This window comes from Ambystoma mexicanum, chromosome 1p (assembly GCF_040938575.1).
Source record: "Ambystoma mexicanum isolate Mex_15411 chromosome 1p, UKY_AmexF1_1, whole genome shotgun sequence".
NCBI lineage: Eukaryota > Metazoa > Chordata > Amphibia > Caudata > Ambystomatidae > Ambystoma > Ambystoma mexicanum.
The window spans coordinates 1,191,175,509-1,191,195,786 of NC_090921.1; the positions used below are offsets into that span (position 1 = coordinate 1,191,175,509).

The 20,278-nt window shown below is 48.1% G+C and overlaps 1 protein-coding gene across 1 annotated transcript in view; it reads right to left on the reverse strand.

Moving 5' to 3' along the window:
* Positions 1-20,278, reverse strand: part of LOC138451399 (sodium/potassium-transporting ATPase subunit gamma-like) — a 239,342-nt gene that overhangs the window by 140,406 nt on the left and 78,658 nt on the right. The window lies entirely within an intron of this gene.

Here is a 20,278-nt window from a genome sequence, read left to right on the forward strand (position 1 = left end):
GGCAAAGAAGTTTCTGCTCTGTATGTAAGTATTGCCACCACCAAATGGCGATAGAAAGACACCATTGAAGACGGTGCAAATCTTGATCATGCTGCCTTCTGATTTCTCATTTATCTTGATGTTGGCTGTTCTTCAGTTTTGTACCCAACCCCAGACCTCTGGTGGCTATGGTAACGGTGATCGGTGAGAGCTGCCTTAGTGGGATCGCCTTATCAAATTTTCCATTGTGAATTGGTCCTCAATTCCTGTTACACTGCCACCTGTACTGTGAAATCTTGGGACTCCGGTGCCCAGAGCCTGTTAAGATGAGACAACAATGGCATTTGTAAAAAGAGACTTTCTGTTCTTTGATTGATTTTCAGAAGCTCACCCAATACTGTTTATAGCCCCACGTCTAAGGGTCTTGGCATCATTACCAAAACCCTGAAGGTCCAGATGCGGGCTCTTATATACTTGTGGGCTTGAGACGGAAATAGGGGCGACTTCTCTCTCTTCAGGAGGAGCCCCAATGCCCCCTTATTTATGCATGTCATTACCACATGACTGTTTAGCTGTTTTGCTGTTGCTGCCCGAGGAACCAGTTCTCTACATAGGGCAATGCTTGAATCCCCTTTGTGTTAAGGAAGGCTGCTCTTGGACACAGTACCTTTGTAAGCACACATGGAACTGTCTTTAGCCCAACCGGAAGAGCACTGGCTGCAAATGTCACCAACCCACCACAGATCTTAAGAAATTCTGATGCTCCTGCCGGATCGGCACATGGAAGTATGCCTCCTGCAAGTCCAATGACACCATGAGGTCCCTCTCCCTGATCAGTGATATTATCCTCTGCAGGTTTGCGACCTTGATTTGCTGAATAGCCGCATGAAGATTCCTAAGCCTTAGGTTTCATACCAGTTTGAACTTCCCAAATGTTTTGGGAACCAGGCAGATAATGGAGTAAATCCCTGTCTTTCTGTGTGTATGTATGTATAAGATATTTATAAAGCACAAAAACAAAGGCCCCAGGGCATCAACGAACTAGGAGCAGAGAAACCAGCAGGCAGCCAGAGAAAGAGCCATTAGAACAGGTATGTTTTCAGACCCCTACAAAACCGAGCATCTGGGCACATTACCGCTAGATAGCAGAATACGGCTTGCCTTTGAGGGTATGGGATTGCAAAAAACCCAGATCACTCAGGCATCTCAAGAGAATTCCATTCTTACTGAACCATCAGAGCCTGGCTTCCACTCGTCTGATGTCAGGATGTCTGCATGTTCGTAGGAGAGAAGGGTTTTCACAATGTCTTAGTCAACCCTGGCTTCATCCTGTGTGTGTTAATCTTAAACTGTTGTGAAGCCTCTGATGCCAGGTGCCAACTGTTCCTGCAGAGGTTGACAGAATGTTTATTCGCCTTGAAGACCTTATTCAAAGATGTCACCATAGAGCATCTGGCTTCAAGGGTATCTTCAAGTCTGTTGTATTCTGGTGAGATTCTGAATGGCAATCTCAGCTGATGGCACCCTGAAATGGCTGCCACCCGGACAATGGCTGGGGATTTAATCTGTCATATGCTCAATCGTACAGGAATTATACTTGGCCCTTTACGTCAGTCCACAGTCTCTTCCTTTGTCATCGACCTTTAGCTTTTTGAAACCACCCAGAGCCCTTTCCGCTATATGTTAAGTGCATGTATTTGCCGTTCAGGATAGATGTGGCCCTCAATATGATATTTTGAGGGTTAAGTCGACTTTTGTGTGCACTGGGCCTCCTCTGGTGCCATCAATGACCAACTACCAACACAGGGTGGGTTGTGTCAGAGTGTCCTGCCAGAGGCAAAGTTTTCTCTTCTGCCTTCAGAGTATATAACTTTCTCATGAATCCGGGAAGGAAATCTTCCCCGGGTCCCTCAATTCCTTCAGAAATTCCTCTTTAACCTCTTGTAGCAGAGGCAATTCTGCTTTTAGCATGTGCATACATTGTGCTGGCGGGAGTCTGGTATTCCTTTGCTCCCGAAGGTGCTGCTATTTCATGATCTTCAAACCCATTGTATTACAGGACCTGAATAGAGGTGGGAGTGCCCGACCTGGCACAGACTGACTCGGGTCAAGTTGCTTTGTGGGGCTCCACCCTAGGTACGAGATAATGAGCTCTTAGAATCAAGCCTAGGCCCACCTTATACCCATCTGCCCCCCACGAGATTAAAGATGTTTTTTCCCCGTGAAATCTGAAAGACGGGTTAGTCAAGGGGCAGGCAGCCTTTTCGAATGTCCTCTCCAGCCCCATTAAGGGAGTCATGCTCCCAGAGGCCCTAACCCTCCTGCTGATCGCCCTCCACTTAACGCTGGCAGGACTAAGGCACACATTTTGAAGCTGGTGCCCCTTGCTTCTCTCCCACTTCCATCGGGAGACCATGACTTCTTACACCATCAGAAGGAAGCTAAGCCATGGGGCTGACAGAAATGCATTATTGCGCTCGGGCGCGACTTTCCAGAAATAACGCAGACATTTAAAAATCATGTCTTTATTTTCTGTTGAAGTAGTGGCTCTCCGTTGCCCTTCTGAAAGAATGATTGCACTGGAAAATGCCGGCCTTCTTTGTCTTTTTGCATTACCTGCTGGTGCTTCCTTGGCCATGGCTGCCCCCAGGTGCACCGGAGAGCCTGGACCTTTGTCTGTGGTTGTTTGGCCCGAGGCTAGGTTCATTTTGGCCTATGGGAAAGCCGGCAGGCTTGGCCGGCACTCCCTCCAAGGCCCACTTCTAAGGTCTCTGTCAGCTCCCTGTCTGCTGCAGGTACACTGTGGTGTGCCCACCTGCCCCCCCCTGGTCCTACATGATTTTAGTGTGCCTCCTGCCCCCCCGGACCTCCATGATGTTGGTGTCTGCCTCCCCCCCCCCCGGTCCTCCATGATGTTGTTGTGTGTCCCCCTCCCCCTGATCCTCCGTGATGTTGCTAGGTGTCCCCCCCCACCACCTCTCTTCTGGCCCTTCGCTGTTCTCCTATATTGCCTGCCTAACTGACATTTGCACTTGTATGCCGTTGCCGCCTTGCAACATGGGGCTAGGCACCATGTATCTGCCGCCTAATTGACTTTTGAATTTGTATTCCGCTGCCGTCCTGCAACACGGGGTTAGGCACCATGTATCTGCCGCCTAATTGACTTATGTAACTAAGTAAGCCATCTGTAACAGCGCCATGATGCCCAAGGGCTGTTTGTGCGCTTTATAAATGCAAATGAACTAAACAAAACTTCTTTTGAAATGTGGTGCTCAGTCTTGTGCCTGAAAAGGAACCTGACAATGCCTCCCCACTAGCTTATAGCACCTCGCTGTGACTACCCCTTTGTCAAGTCCCAGCCTGGGCAGTGGGTGTAACCACAGCAAAGGTCCCTGCATTGTTCGGGGTAGAGGGTGAGTGTGCAGAAGCCTGGAGACATCATCTCAGCGCTGCAGCAAACAGTGCTTTGTTTCCCAGGTGACCGAGCTGGCTGACCTGGTCCCAGTAGTTGGTGAGCCCAGTCTGGTGAAGGGGCTGTCAACTGGGGTGACACAAGACTAACATCTGCACTTCTGCTATTTTACAGGGTGTGGCCCAATGACATAGAATATGTTTATTTTAGCACCCTCAGTCTTCATTCCTGCTCTCCCACTCTTTTGCCTCCTTTCCTAACTTTCAAATATTCTAAAATGGATTGGTGTGCTAGCAAAAGTGAGAATAACAGGGAATAAATAAAACAACATAACTAAAATAACACTACATTTTACAGCGTGTATGAATCACATAGTAAACCAGCCTGACATCATAGCTGAGTTAACTGAACATGATTCTAGATTTATTTTGCCCATCCTGAATGAAAGCCTTCAATTACATAATCTGGCACATCCTCCTCCGGTGCAGCATTGAAACTCCAGCGCTTCCTCCTACTCCTCCACCATTCATGCCCCTCCACCCCCCGAACATCAACCCATGCTAATACAGAAATGCCTGGAGTGCCTTCTGTTTCTCGCCACCCAATCCTGCCACTGTCCTATAGTGTGTAAGTGACATGTAGGAAGTTGCCATGAGTTAACCGAAAGGCAAACACGTTTGTGGTGGGCAATATAAGAATAGTCTGTGCTTTGAGTAACACTACAGTCTAGTAAAAGAAAAGTTCGTTTGTTTGCATATTTCACTTTAGGATATGTTCACTTCTGTGATGTCACTTGCCATTGGGTACATCAGAGTCCTCACACTTGTTTTATTTTGAGCACTTGAGCCCTGTATGAGATTAAATGATTTGTCCAGGATCACAAACTTTGGTTAACTTGTCACCCTGGGATGAATGTCCAATCTTCAATTTAAGCTCCTTATCACATACATTCCAAACAATAATTCTAGTCTGTAAAAATGTGTGTGTTTGGCAAAATATTCCATTCCATGCTGCATGCAGCCATGTTCCTGGCTCAGCTCGTTTTTGGCTCTTAGAGCCAGGTTAGACCCTCTGGCTCAGCCTCCGGCTGTCCCAACTCTAGACTTGAACCAGCAGTCTGGACATTGCCACATTGTCAGAGTACTTCCCTTGTGGGCGAGGCTTTAAGTGGTCCAGGGCTAGCCAGGGCTCAGCCCTGGCAGTTTCCAAATAGTACCCTTTTGTAAAAATTTATTTTGGTCAAAATGTACACTCATGAACCACATTTAAATACATCTTTGAAAACAGATTTGATTCCCTTTCATTGCACATATGTACACTCGATTAGCTCTGTTTGGTCGCTCGTTTAATTACACAGGCCACTTCTCTTATAAAGCGTTATTAGCTACTCGGGATTTGAGGCTGTTCAAGACCCTTTTTAGGACCACCCCCAAATATTGCATCATGATACATTTGACCCCTGCCCCCTTTAAGTCTTATCCCATTTAAAGCACTGCTTTTGGGTTACCCTCCAAGATGCTTCTGAATCACTTGTGGATGAAGAAGGAGCAGATTGGGGAAGATGAGGAATGTTGAAGGTATTTCTTTGCCCCTTCTTTTCTTTTTTCTAAACTCCTCCTCCTTCAGGGATTTTTTGAAGCTCTGCACCATAATTTTCTCTTAAATGTGACCAGACCCCTTGTTTTTCTTAGACAACCTCCTCCTCTGCTTCTGAGAAAGATAAAGGGCTTGTGGGACCAGAAGTCCCATAATCCTTTCTTTTTTTCATTCTCTTTCCCGGAACTCATTCTGCCCAGAGTGATCCTCTGGCAGAATCTCAGCACCGGAACAGCCTTGCCGGAATGTTTTGCATACTTTATCTAGATGTGCACATGAGTGCTACTATTTCGGCACCCAAGCCAACATGGCCACCCGTGCACCCACACTTTTTCAATGTGCAATGTGCATGGTGTACCAATACCTGGCGCATGTCACGATTGTTACTACGGTAAGCTCACTTAACATGCGTTTTGGGGATACCAGCCATAACGGAGCTCATGTTCAGGGCCAGTCTTAGCGTCGGCAGCGCCCCAAAACAAAAATGTGCCGCCCCCCGCCCCTTGGCACCACATTTTTCAATAGGCCCTTATGCAAAGCCTATTGTTATTAAATGCGCCCCTGAGAGTGTGGCACATTTCATTTCAAGAAGTCACCTTATGTGTTTTCTCCGACAACGCCAGCTTGGGTGTGGGGGAGACCTTGAAAGACTCTCCAAGCTGGTGTGGTGGGGGGCTGATGGCGCCCTGCGTGGTCGCCCGGCGGTCCTGCCCTAAATCCGGCCCTGCTCATGTCTTACCACTAGCTGTCTTACCTGAGCGCAGGCGTGGAGTGACCCTCTGCCCTGTGCCCATTGCTGATGGCTGCCGTGCAGCGCTGGCTTAACGGGGCTGCACTGAGCATTACTTCATCATTACCTCCTCAGAGCTTGCCCATAAGGCTCTGTGGTCTTGCCGGAATCCCTCAACCAGGATCTCTTGCTGGGCAGGATCCCTGGAGAGTTTTCCACCTCAGAGGATCACCCACAAGGCCAGCAGAATGTAAACCCCAAGGGAGATCCGATTCTGTTGCCCCTCAAAGACCAGCAGTGAGGGGATCCTGTTGCCCTGTATAGCCTATTTACCCACCAACATCTCTGTCTCATGGGAAGTAAAGCATGTTTTAACTGTGGCTTTCTGGGATACTCAAGGCATTGTACACTCGGTAAGATAGGTATGTAAAAATCTCTGATCCATTGGTTCTGTATCCGGAAGTACTGGGACGAGGAAGAGGGCCGTGGATGTAATACTCTGCGCAATCCTGTGCGAACGACTCTGAAGACTTTTGGTGAATGAAAGGATGTCCCGGTCTGTTGGAATGAATGGTCGTGCGTGCATGTGTGCAGTGCGTGTATCTGAACTCCTGGCTCCAGGCTCGCGGGCACGTATCTGGCTAGAGAGAAGACCTATATAATTATCAGAGCATGAAGTATGATATCTTGGGCTGCCCGCGTATCTGGAAATCCGTCTGCTTAGAAATAGCAGGAGTAGCCGGCCCTCTGATAGGTCCAACTGGAGCTCCTACGTATTTTGCTCAATTGCCAAGAGCGTGAGCAGCTGCTGTACGTGCTCTCTCTGTGTGCTGGCAGAGCTCGAGGAGGGGGAGCAGGAGGCGGCCTCGCAGTGCTGCACTGAAGGGCCATGAATGGCAGATGGGATGGGCGAGGGGCGGAGGAGAAATGAGTCCAAGACCAGCGAGAAAGAGAAAAGAAGAGCAACGCAGCACACAAGAAGGCAGGTTCTACAAATAGAAGTGTGCTTCTGTGTCAAAGCAGAGCGTGGTCCTGTGTGTCGCAGGCAGGTATGTCACTCAGGTGCAGGCTTCCTTTGAACTAAGCTACAGACTACGTGAGCGACGTGTGCTCGTGTTGTGGGCGGGCAGGGCCAGCGCTAGGATTTACAGGGCCCTGGGCGGCAAAAGATGTGTGGGCCCCCCTAATTTGCATAAATAGTGACATCAGTGATATCACAGAATGAGTCTTTATTGCACAAAGGTATCATGGGATGGGTTAAATTAGAAGCATGTTGCCATGCATAAGGTAGTAGACAAATATACTGTGACGTCCAGTATATTGTCAATATTAATATTTACCTATGTGGCAATATCAGGAGCCATGCATTTATTTTTGAAGTCACAGATAGCTGAATACTTTGTACAGACTTTTAATTTTGACAGCTAAAACATAGTGTGATAAAAGGATTTGCTTTGGAGCACTCACTTTGGTTAAGTGGTGAATCCCAGATTTGAGAGCAGTCTGCAATTCAGGAACCTGACAACATGCCTTCTCAGGTGTGATTGATAGAAATGCTGTTTGCAAATGGTATTTTTGAAACTTTGGCTTGAAAATACCATATGTGGAAGGCATTGCAAAAATATGGTGATTTTGTTTATCTAACTGCTGTTTTTGCCGAGGTTCAAGATTGTTTTTTTGGGTGTATATTTGGGAAATACTAGCGCCTAGATGCCTATGGGGTGAGCTTTATAAATGTAAAAATAAATAAAAAATAATTAAATATTGGCCAAATTAGCAATGTGCTTTTATTTCAGAAGCTACAGATAAGGATTATTTTGACTTTCAAAAAATAATAGCAAATAATAAAGTTGATCAAGTGCTGCTCACTACAAAATGAGAAGCGATCCTCATTAATGTACCCCCTGAGCCTTGAGGAGGTGAGCAGGTGAAAACTGTTTGCCGCTGTGGAATAGCAGGGGATCCTATAGCAGAAAGTTCCAAAGGCAACTGAGCAGGTTAGGAGACTGTTGGTGAGATGTTATATGTTTAGACCTTCTTGTAAATCTTCTTTCCTACTCCTGCAGCAACATGTGCTGTAAAAGGTGGTGTTTTGGCATGAGGATGAGTACGGCTCCCCCACTTCACTCAGTGTGGGAACTGCTGGCCCCATAGCGAAAATCAAAAGCTGACATCCAAGAAAATACGCAGAGTAAGTGAGCATGTATTAAAGTGAAAGATACAAATTTAGTTTAATTGATCTTTCGCTTAAGGAGAAAGTGCACTATACAAAAGAGCATTGGCCTTTCAAAAAAAGATATCAACAACAGAAAAATAACCTGAGAGAGGACAATTTCCAATAAATACACTGGCAAAGTATAAAAGGTGTTCACCTTTTAAACCCCACAATAGGTAGTGAAATATTCCCTGGAAAGCAAAATCCCAATATGAGTATGTGCTTTGATGATCATTTTATGTGTCGGCAATGGAAACATGACAACCTGGGTGAAATCCTGGTAGTCAAATGCTTGAGTAAGCGTGCCGACCCCAACCCGCCCCCAAGGGGGATGCGTCTGCCCTCCGAAAAATGTTACACTGTCCACCCACATAAATCCTTTACTTCTGCCCTGAATAGCTGCACATGGCCACAATCAGGGAAACATAACTGCACTAGTCTCCAGGATTGCAACCTCTCTTGCCACATCCTGGGCAAATATTCAGGACTCACTTGCCCTCCTCAACCCCATGTATGGCTTTCAACAATACTCTGCTTTATGAAGTTGACTTGAAAAGTACACAGATACCATAGTAAGGTACCCACTCAAATATATCAATCCTGATAGAAATATGTTAAGCAAAAAGTCTACAATTGTGGCATTATTCCCTCATCTTGACTGGGAGAGTACACATAACAGAATGCAATTCAGCAAAAGGCAAAATAAATGGCCTTTGTATTTGCAAGACGTATAAAATGTAATGTGTGAAAAGTGTACCTGTTTGCAGAGGCGTTGCTAGGGGGAGGGGGCTAAGGGGGCTATAGCCCCTGGTCTTTTGGTTGTAGCCCCGGATAAAATCTCAGGAGCTACAACCAAAAGACTAGCTAGCCCCCAGCCCTGACAGTTCCGACATTAGTGTAGCCCCGGGTCTTTTCCAGACCTAGCAACTCCCCTGCCTGTTTGTGTTTCACAAATGCAGGGTTTATATATGATGTGAAGAAAATATCACATTCTACCAAAAAGGAACACTTTTTGGGCTGTTAAATATAAACATCTGGAAATTATGTAGCTAATTTAAAACTGTGTTGCGCGATATATTGCCATTGACCTGCAGGAGAGTGCAGATTTAGGCAGGTAACTGGTGCTTTGTGTGTCTTTCAGAATGAAAAGGCCTATTTGCATTTGTTAAAACAGAAATGTTACAAGCATCTCCTCCAAAACAATGGCTATCACTTGTAAATCGCCACCCACACTTTTAATGCTCTGCTTGAAAGAAAGTAATAAGTAGTAATTAAGGGGCCTGCAGCGTCTGATGGCTCAGCTGGGAGTGGGTGTTGGTTTCTCAAGAGCCATGGGAGGTTGGGAGGCCGACACTGCGGCCTCACGTGAGTTTAGTACATGGAAGCCACAGCGCCCCACTTAAAACAATGTTTTTGGTATAGTTGAGGAAGGCGTTATTGCATTTGGGGCTCCCTCTGACAGCTTCTGACAGTGGGGCCCTGTGCCACCGCACAGACTACCCATGCCTCGGGCCGGCTGTGTGGGTGGGCATGAGTAGATGACCAGTGCTCTGCAGCGCTGGTGGCTGCTGTCAACCTATTTCCCACACACAGAATTTCCCTAGTTGCAATTGCATTTTTATACTGCACTACATGATTTGAAGCAGCCACATTCGAATCATGTGTCGCCGTGTTGCAGGCTGACAAGTAAGTCCATATACTGGTGGTAGGCATACAGTATCCTAAAACTCAACCCCTCCCCCAGAGTACCTCCCACAACCTCACCAACCACCAAACCACACACCTGATCTAAAATTCCCCAACCTGACACAGAGGGCCTGATTACGAGTTTGGTAATAATGGGAAAACGTGTGGTATTTGGAAAAACTGCATTTTTCTTTCCCCACCAAATCCTGAAACTCTTCAGTTCTGTGTGGAGGTAATACTGTTTGGTGTTATTTCTGCAGGAAGTACTGCCAAACTCGTAATCAGGCCCACAGTGATAGGCATGGGCTGTGCATATGCAGACCGCACATATGATTGGCTGCCACTCTCTTTAGGAAAACAATCATCAGTGGGGCATTTGAAGGCAATTTAGACAGTAAACGAAGAGGAGGTTAAGAGTGCACTGTTGATGGTGTGGTATTGCCAAGGAAGTGCAACACCAAATGGGGTAACGTATGTTCTGCCATGAGAGTGCCACTCACCACCGCCACTCCCCCCACGATGAGTATCAAATGGCCTACAAAGAAGGGGACTACGGCTGAAGTAGATATACTTCAGTGGCTCAAATACTTGGAGCAAACATGTACTACTGACTACACTTTAAAGTGGCTATACCAAATTTACCTGGAGGTTACATTTTCCTTCAGTGTGGACATACCATTATTAATGTGCTGATTGACATGTTCCGAAAAATAAAATAAAATCAGCATCTAATGTCATCTGACAAAAGAGTCCAATTAATTTCTCACAAAGTGACAGAGTTCTGAGATGAATGTGACATCCAACACAAACGAGTCTCGCTTTATCACCCAGAAGCAAATGGACAACTTGAAAGAAACAACTGCTGCATTAAAGAGACTCTCTCTTCAATTGGTTCTCAACAATGGGAAACATTGCCATGACATGGTGCAAGAGGGTAAATCTGCCCATCGGAGCAAAAACCATTCCGCTACAACAAGAGTAAGCCATTTTCATTTAACACAAGGTGGGAATGAGAAAAGGACAACGTTAAAGACACCTCTATATTGGACATAAACCACAAGGTGCACACTAGTTATCTCATATATGACGCTGACTACAACTTCAGGCTAGCCACAAAGAACTAAGTAATTCTGACAGAGGCCTTAGTCAAGATAAAAACCAACAGAAAATTGGTAGCATGACATCAAAATACAGCAAACTGAGCGTGTCTTGGGGCGCTGTGCAAAGGTCTGCAATGATGAAAGACGTCTTCTAGCATGTACAGCTTTACACAAAAGATGAACCCTTTGCTTTTAATACAGTTAATCACAGAGAGAGGGCTCAGGTCCACACCTGTCCACAAGGAGAGGTCACCTTCACCCAGGGAAAGGAACAGAGAAGCAGCATCCGAAACAGACAAGGCATAACTCAGGAAGAAGCTCAAGAATTCACAAGTAAAGAAACCAAAGAAAACACCAGCAAACAGAGAACATGACCATGAGAAATAAGACCACGCCCAGAAAGTTCAATGATTCTGAAATGTATTGACTTCTTTACATGCTGCCCCATTGGCCACGAGTGGAGATTGGGTAAAATCCTCACCTGGCATCTCCCAGTGCACCCCTGCCCCATCCTGGATATTCCTACCCTGCACCCATCACGAGATACTCAGCCTGCAGCAGACCCTGTGGAGTAGAATGTCCATCTGTGAGCTGGACTTGCGGGAGCCGTCCAGGGAGGGGCGCCAGCATCGATCCAAGGCCCGAATGCAGGATATTTCTGCTTCTCTACTCATGTCAGAGCTCACTTACTCTACAACCTCTTGAGCACTTTGGGTCTCCACAGTGCATTGGTGCTGCAGGGTGGCATGTCACTGTTTTACAAGCTGCCATGTGTGTTACCGGCATGCATGTCCCTGTGATCCAGGTTAGCAGCTATATTCTCCTGTGCAGCGAATTGGCGTGTCTCTCTCTGTTGCTGCTCATGTTGCATCCTTGGGCACCCCTCTATTTTAGGCCTGGCTGTCCCTACATTTGTGCAGGGCATGCTGCTGTTGCTGCGCCTGTCTTTCGCTTATGTTACAGGCTGACTTGTCCTTCTCTTGCAGGCTGGAATGGGCCTACAGGTGCAGGCTTTCCATGCATTGCAGGCAGTTGTGCCGCTGGCAGGTTCGCACCTATCACCCAGGGAACGTACCATGAAGTGAGTGCAGTGGTAGGGATAGGAGTGTGAAAAGGAGACAGAGACTCCATTGAGAATTTGATCAGAAGCTGGTACATTTTCTCATTCCCTTCCTGAAGTGCAGGAGGGAGGGGGCCATCCTGATGTGACCGGAAGTTACCCCAGCATTAAATGCTTGGATATTTGTTTTTTCCTTACGCTTCCATTTTTCCAGCCTTGCAATGTCTTCAATTCTTGAGATACACTGGTCTCTGGAGACAGTGAGTATTTTAGCCATGTTGGAGGTAGCTTTGGCTGTTACTACCTTGTATGCGATGCGGGCTGCTTGGACGGTGTGTAGTGGCAGGTGGAAATACTCCTTGCAGTTGCTCAGTTGCAATTGTATTTCTTCTACTTATTTATTTATTTTAATTTTTGAGTAGGGTGCTACATGCCCGGAGGCCTCAAAGCCTTTTCACCTTTGATGAGGAGATCTATGGCATGTTGGATGGCTTTCACTGGGCCTGGGGGGAATCTGGGACACCTGCCAAGATCCACCTCTACCCTCCAGGACTGAGAGCCAGAAGGATTACATGGCGGCCCTAGAATGTGAGGCTAGGATGAAGAGCTTGATATTGCGCACCACATCATGCCCACAGTTTGAGGGTTTTATGAAATATGAGCATTGAAGGGGATATGGTCTTTGATTTTGCATTCAAGTGTTTTAGCACTGGGCAATGTAAATGTCATGCTTCATTTTTGTCCGACAGCTTTGGTCTTTCACTCGCTCGGATGATTTCCAAAGGAGGATGAATTCGGTCTTCGTGTGGTTCAGCTTCAGGTGTGCGTTTGGCATTTAGGCCTGTATGAAAACTCAAAGCCTGGCTCCTCACCTCCAATATATAGACTTCGTTGCTTCACACCCATCTACTGTCACTTCTATCCTCACTTCTATCCTCACTTCTTCAGCACAATACTTATGTGAATAATACTACACATGTACATTTCATTGATCATTTGGTGCATCTGTAAATTATCTTATGCCTGTAAATAAGCCTTATAATATATGTCAAACTTAAGTTTATTATTGTTGAATGTACAGCATTACCTGTCTTCCAGCGCCCAGATACCCATGGGTTCAGCGCGCTTAATAAATGTTAAATAAATAAATAAATAAATAAATAAATAAATGTAGGAAGACTTTCAGCTCATGGGTTTCGTTGACCCAGTTGACTTTCAGGTCATGCTATGTATTAGACTGCTTGTGCATATTAATGTTGCGGTTCTCCAGGACTTTACCCTGGCACTCCATACCATCTCTTGCAGGCTAGCACTTCACACTGAGCAGAAAGGCTTTCCCTTCAACTCCAAGAGGTTGGCCCTCATTCCGAGAATGGAGGTAAGTACCGTCCATTACCGTCATGGTGTAAATAGCGTGTCCGAGCTGGTAATAGACCGCTAAAAGCGGACTATTACGAGTTCGCGGGCACAAGCTTTGCGCCATGCTGGTAATGAACGTAGCTGCATGCTGCAAAAGGGGCGTAAAAAGCCCCTACCGGCATGAACTGCACCATAGACAAAGCGTCCGCCATAGAGCAGCGTGGCAATAGCGGTGACCGCAAATAGCGGTCAACGTAAATACGTACTCCGTAAATTACAGCTACCGTAAATTACGGCCACCGCTAAATAGCGGAACTGGAAATAGCGTCATCACACAGGGACGGGAAGGAGCGCGGTGGCCATCTTTAAAAACACAATCCATTGCCATACTCACCAGGCAGGACCCCTGGGACCATTTTGAATCTTGAAAAAGCCTAACAGAAGCACCAGGAATGCCAAAAGCACCCAAGAAGGGAGCAGCCCGGCTCCGCAAGGAGCGCTTCAGCCCCGACGAACTGCAGATGATGGTGGACACCCTCCAGGAGCATGCCGACATCGTCTTCAGTGGAGACATGCGGAGGGGGCCGGTGCTTAGGAAGAAAAACATCTGGGCACTAGTGGGCCAGAGGGTGAGCACAGTCGTCAACACCCCCCGCACCACCGAGGACTGCTGCAAGCGGTGGGATGACCTGCGGCTGAGGGTGCGGAGCATCCTCTCGGCAAATCACAGCCAGGCCCAGGAGACTGGAGGGGGCCCAAGTTCCCCCATTAAACTGATGCTCTGGGAGGAGACGTGTGCCGGCTTGATTGGCCAAGATTCAATTGAAGGGGTCGGCGACAAGGGGTGTGGGGCAACGTCGTCCGCTGACGGAGGTGAGTGTCCAAAGTCAACACTGCCAATGCCAATGCCATGTCATACACTGGAAAGGCCCGGCCAAGGAGTCACGGCATGGTGCCCCCCCCCTTAAATTCATGCCAAAGCAACTGCGACCCAAGCAAGTTCCAAGTGCAAGGGCTTAACACACATTACACATACTGCACGAAGGGGCCTATCCCATGAGGCACACTGGGCAGTTGTTGTGGACAGTGTGCTAGTCAGACAGCACAGTACCCGGCCAACATGAGTGACACCGATACCTGCATGCATATCCCACCCATAAATTGAATGTAGTGCCGTTGCATACCCAAATGCCCATAACCAACAAATGACTGAATATGTGATTGTAGCCATGTATGAAAGTTGGCTCACAAATCATCACTCATGCCGTCCCTCTCTTCTCCCCCCACAGGCAGTGAGCATGACAGCGAGGACCACGAGACCAGCTGTCCCACCACCTCCAGGGGCCAAGGCAGGGTCCGCCGCATCCCAGCCAGGAAGAGCACACCTGGAAGCGCAACACCAGCTCCTGCAAGACCCATGGAGGGTGCATCACCCCCACCCCTCCCTGCATAGGCGCCAGGAACATCGGCAACGCCAAGGTCTGAGGAGTCAAGCGTGGCTGGGGAGGAGGCAGCCACAGCCCCCCCTGGAATATGTAGACAGCCCATTTTCCACCTGTGGAGCGGCAGAGGAGGACACATTTTCAGTCGTCCACACCCCAGAGGCCAGCTCCTACCCACAGGTCTCATACAGCGACTTGGGCGAGACAGACACACCTGGCCAATGTGCCCATGGACCATCGCAGAAACATGCCAGTCCTTTGCCCAGCCCCCCAGGGGAAGCCCTGGCAGGTCATGGCAGCACAATCCCCTGCAGGGACAACACACCATCGGCTGACACGCAGCGTGCAATGCAGCTCACCACCCTCAACACCGAGCTGATGCAGGACAATCGGCAGGGCAGGGAGGAGTGGCGGGAGGAAATAAGGGCAATGCGGCAGGTGGTGGCAGACAGCACCAACCGCCTATGTGAGGTCCTCGGCCGCATTGCCGATGCCCTGGAGGCTGCACGTCCTTCACAACAGGCCGAGCATGAGGACACCCTGTCGACCAGTAACTCGACACGGACAAGCCCACTGCATCGGTCACTCTGTTCCCAGCGCTGCCGGGACATGCCACCCCCTGGCCCCGGGAGCGCGGAGTAACTTGCCTACCAGCCACATGTGGCCTACGTGGACACCATGGGACTAGTGTTGGGGAGTTGGGTGGGGGGTGAGGGTGTATGGAGGAGTTGGGGGAGAGGGGGAGGTGGGTGAGGGTGTGTGGGGGAGTTGGGAGGGAGGGGGAGGAGGTGAGGGTGTGTGGGGGAGTTGGGAGGGGAGGGAGGTGGGGTGGTGGAGGGTTTGTTATTCACTTAGGCATTTTCAATTTCAATACACTGTTTGTGTTGCAAAGGTAAACCAGTGTGGACATTCATCATTGCGCATGCGTCTTTTGATATCTGACAGTGCATAGTGTACATGTATCCCCACACAACCAGTGCCCTATGTCCTCATGTCATGACACCCTCTGCTGACTTGTGTGTCAGTAATATTGTCCAATCAATGCTTGCCGCACGGCACGTCCCTTCTGTGCATCGGCACCATGATGCTGTCCTGCCCCTTCTTCCTCCTCCTACCCTTCATCATCATCTGGTGGTAGCAGTCCCATGTCAGGGGACAGTGGCACGTTCCGACGGATGCACATATTGTGCAGCATTACACATGCCATGGGGATCTTGGACACCTTCTCATGGCTGTAGATGGGTGCCCCACCCGACCGGCTGAGGCAACGAAATCGTGCCTTCAACAGGCCAAAGGCCTGCTTAATCACCACACGTGTACAGGTATGGGAACAATTGTAGTCCTCCTCGTGCCTGTTCTGTGGGTTTCGGACAGGGGTCATGAGCCACGGCATCAAGGGATAGCCACCATCACCTGCATGAGAGCGGAATGAAGGTAAGTGGTTATACATTCATGCTGGACAACTGAACTAGTCTTACGTGGCAGCAGGTGATTTCTGCACATACGCACATGTCCCTGGATGCATTGACCCCATTCCTGGCCCCGCTATGTGTCCTCTGCAATGGAATGATGGAGGGGATAGCATCTTTAAGATGGTTTTTGGTGTGCACTCACATCTTGTAGAACATGCATCGTATATGCATGCAGCAGTCTTGGGGTAAAATCATTGAAGTCCTGTGTTCTGTGAGATTTGGTAGTAGGGAGTGTTGGCTGTAGTCAGTAGCATATTCGTCATTCTGCACTGATCCATACTATGGTGACTTACAGCACTCCTATGGGTGTGCAGAACCAGTGACACACTGTGGTATCCCTGTTGGGCTCACCTCAATGCACTCCCAGGGATGACTGTCCTGTGTGGTGATATGCTGGAGGCAGCGACGTAGTGCACATGCAGTGCATAGTGCTGGAAGCCCTTACGATGTGTGAGGGCCACCGATGTGTGGTGCATGTGTTGTTGAATGCGGCCAGGTTACCTGTTAGTCATGTAGTGTTAGGTGTCGGCCTTACTTCCTCACTGTGGGATTTGGTAGTCATGTGCCGTTTCACTTGCTTTGGGGGACAGTGTTCGGTGAGTTGCACATCGTGCACTGGCTTCAACATTTCCACACAGGTGGAGTATGCATCCCCCCCTTCCCACCCAGATGGGGTATGCAGCCACCCACCTCACAACCCCGATGCACTGCCATGGCCCAGTCAGGCAACTCACCAGGCAGCCAGGCACGTCGTCCTGCATGTTGCTCCATATAGCGTGGTAGCGTGGAGTTCCGCAGCACCAAAGAGTCATGAGTTGATCCTGGATATCGGGCACAGCAATGTGTGATGATCTTGCTGGCGTTGCATACCATCTGCACGTTGATGGAGTGGTATTGCTTGCGGTTGTGAAATGCCACCTTCATGGCATGCGGGACCACCAACTCCACGTGGGTGCAGTCGAGGGCACCTATACAATTTGGCATGCCTGCCAGTGCATGGAAGGCAACTTTTGTATCGAATATCTCCTGGGGAGTCCGTGGTAGGGATATGTAGTCCCTTGTGTGCTTGTGTAGGGCATCCAGCACTTGGTTCAGTATCTCGGAAAATAAGGGTTGTGATGTGCCATGCATGTGCCCCACTGTGTGCTGGTAGGTGCCTGTGGCAAGGAAGTGGAGCACAGACACTACCTTCAGTAGAGGGGGGATGGCGGTGCGTATTTCTATGAGGCTCACTATGTCATCATGGATCACTATGGTGGTGATGGTGTCACGGTCAAGCCGATACAGGGTGTGCATCTGCTCTGGTGTTAGGTTGAAGGGGGTGACACTGATGCGAGGGATTGGGGGCTGCCGGCATCGTAACGGGGCTGCACTGGTGGGGCATGCAGGGCCTGTCTCACCCTCCTTCTCCTCCTGTGTCTCCTCCGTGGTGAGGGCTGTGGTTGTTGTTGTTCTTGCTGCCTTGCAAGCAGGGCCTCCAGCTCCAGTAATGCCACTATTGGTATCATCTTGGTGTGGGAGGGGGTGTGGTGTGTGGGTGTGCTCCTTTTGTGCTGTGCCAGACTCCATTGTCTCCACCTGTGCTGATTGTGTGCACCTGTGGCTCTTGGTAACACTGCTCAGGGTTCTTAACACCTTCTCGAGATGCTGGTATTTACTCCATGCCGGTAAGCTACTTTTCGGGCTTCAGTAGGCCGTTGTTTGCATGTCCGCAGGGCTTGTGATCAGCTCCGGTTAACGGCATGCCGGTAATGCCGGCATGTTGTGTCGCGCGCACGTGCCTGGACTGCTATTTACGGCATCGTACTTTACAATGCCGTAATTAACAGTCTGGTTGGTCAGAATAGCCCATAGCGGAAAGCGATGCCGGTAATCGTTTACCGGCATCGTTTTCACCTTACCTCCAACCTCAGAATGACCCCCGTTGTGTCCCTGAGTAAAAGGCGGACTTGTCCATCATTGCAGCCACTGTGTCAATGGCAGGTGTTTTATGATGATTCAAAATGACTTGTGCAAGTACATACATTGAGAGCTCTGTGGATGACTATTCTTCCGGCAGGCCATTTTTTTAAAATTAAAGGCAAATAATGTATTCCGCTAAATGATAGTTTTTCCTTCTGATGCAACCTGTTTTTTACCTGTTTAAAAGGCTATATGCTCTTAGGCACTAGCATTAAGGCACCTCATCCTTCACTTTTTATCAATACCAGATCGCTCTGGATTAATTTGTATCTCTTGACACATTGTGATTTCTATCAATAGACACTCCTCAGGTAGTTGTTCAAACCTCTCATTGAGACTAACATGTTATTTTTCCAGTCCCTGACTGCACGCACTTCTCCAGGGTTCCGAGCACCAACATTACTACGCCCGTACAAATGAGTGGAACCACTTTAGATAGACAACGTACCCAACTCCTTGTGAAGCACAGTTAGTCTCCTTGAGTAGTTGATCATAGGAAACCTTTCCTAGACATTTCTGCAGGATTGTTAAACATATTGAAACTTTTGTACACGCTATCGGTAGAATTGGTCAACATTTACTTACTATCTTCTATTGTATATACTTTATATGGAAGGGTTATAACATAGATCAATATGTCTTCTTTTATCTATGTGTGACTTCAATCCACAGTCCAATTAGGCTCTTTTTGAAGAAGAGGGACCACCTCGAAACGTGTCAGCAGTTGACATTGGACTCCCTGATGTGCTTATTCCTGAATACTTTTTGTTAATTAAATGACCTTGTTTTACAAACATTGTCTCTTCATATTGCCTGTTAAGCTTGTACTGTCTCAAAGTGTACATCACTATCATCAATTGAATCACTAACCGCCTTTCTGGCGTATGTAGATAGTGTGCATGGGACGGGAGGACTCCTAAATTGGATCCTTTTTTCTTCACTTATTTATGGTAGGGCCTTGTGCAAAGGCCTTTTTTCCTCCCCCGCACCTTTAATTTCTTGAAACCAGCCTTTGCTGGACCCTAAAGAATTAAATATTGGCTGTAAAAAGGGTTTGCACCCATTACCCCACTTTTTTGTAAACTCCCTCTGCTGACAACTTTTGGGAATGGAAGTATGAGGGGTCTGGAAGAGATTCTCTGTACTGCACTGTCATCCCAGAATGTCAGAAGTCGCAGGGTGCTCAGATCAGCTCACATCCAGAGGCTTTGGGATAAACAAGTCACACGGCGACCAGCTTATAATTATTTTAATTCTTTTAACTTGCTTAACACCAACGAGTGGTTTCTAAGCGCAGGATCAGGATTCAAACCTGTGTTGCATTGCGTCGTTTTGCATCCAAGACAGGCGCATTGACCCTGAGATATCCTTACTCCCCAGCTTGGTGCTAGTGCATTGGTGCCAGTGATGCACTCAGGAAAACATATGACTAAAGAAACTTATAGGGCATGGAAACCAGTATGATGCTGGATTGAGAGTAATAAGTGAAGACAGAGGGCCTCATTTCAAGTGTGCCGGTCCGGTAACAACTGTGCCGATAAGCATACCGGCACCGGTGTTACCGGACCAGCACCCTCCGAGTCTGCAGGCCGCTGCCGTCCTGCCCGCCAGACCTGACCTGGCAGGCAGAACGATATCCACCTGCAGACTTTCACGGAAGCACCGGCACCGTTATTAATGGTGCCGGTGCTTCTGTCATCCCCATTGAGTCCGATGGGACTCAAATGGGAATGGGGATTCATGATTTTCCTGTGCTTGACTTCCAGGAACACCGGGGTCGGAATCACCTGGTGTTTCCGTGAAGCCAGGTGCTGGAAAATTTCACAAGTCCGGCGGCAGCCTGCCGATTTTACCAGTGCGGCTACCACTGGACTTGTAATGAGGCCAAGAGTGTGTGGAATCCCTTAAGGCTGGGGCCCGGTAGATTGTACGGTTTGCTTCGTGAAGTAGAAATAGAACATGGAGTTTGGTCGTATTAGGTATGTCTGCCAACTCTCAAATTATTTCCATTCAATGGATTGGTGGATGCTGGCAGTTCTGCCCTATTCGAAAATGTCCAGGGTGTTGAGTAAGCGTTCTTTCCATTATTGGTTGTAAATATGTGCATATATGCCACTGTGAAAGAATGGAGATGATTTGCAACTCTTCCATTTCTCCAATGATTGCTCAAAGTTACCTTACCAAAAGATCACTGCATTCCTATCTCTGAATGGCTTGCATGTTAATATGTAAATATAAACCATGCCTGGTTATGACATGGTGGCT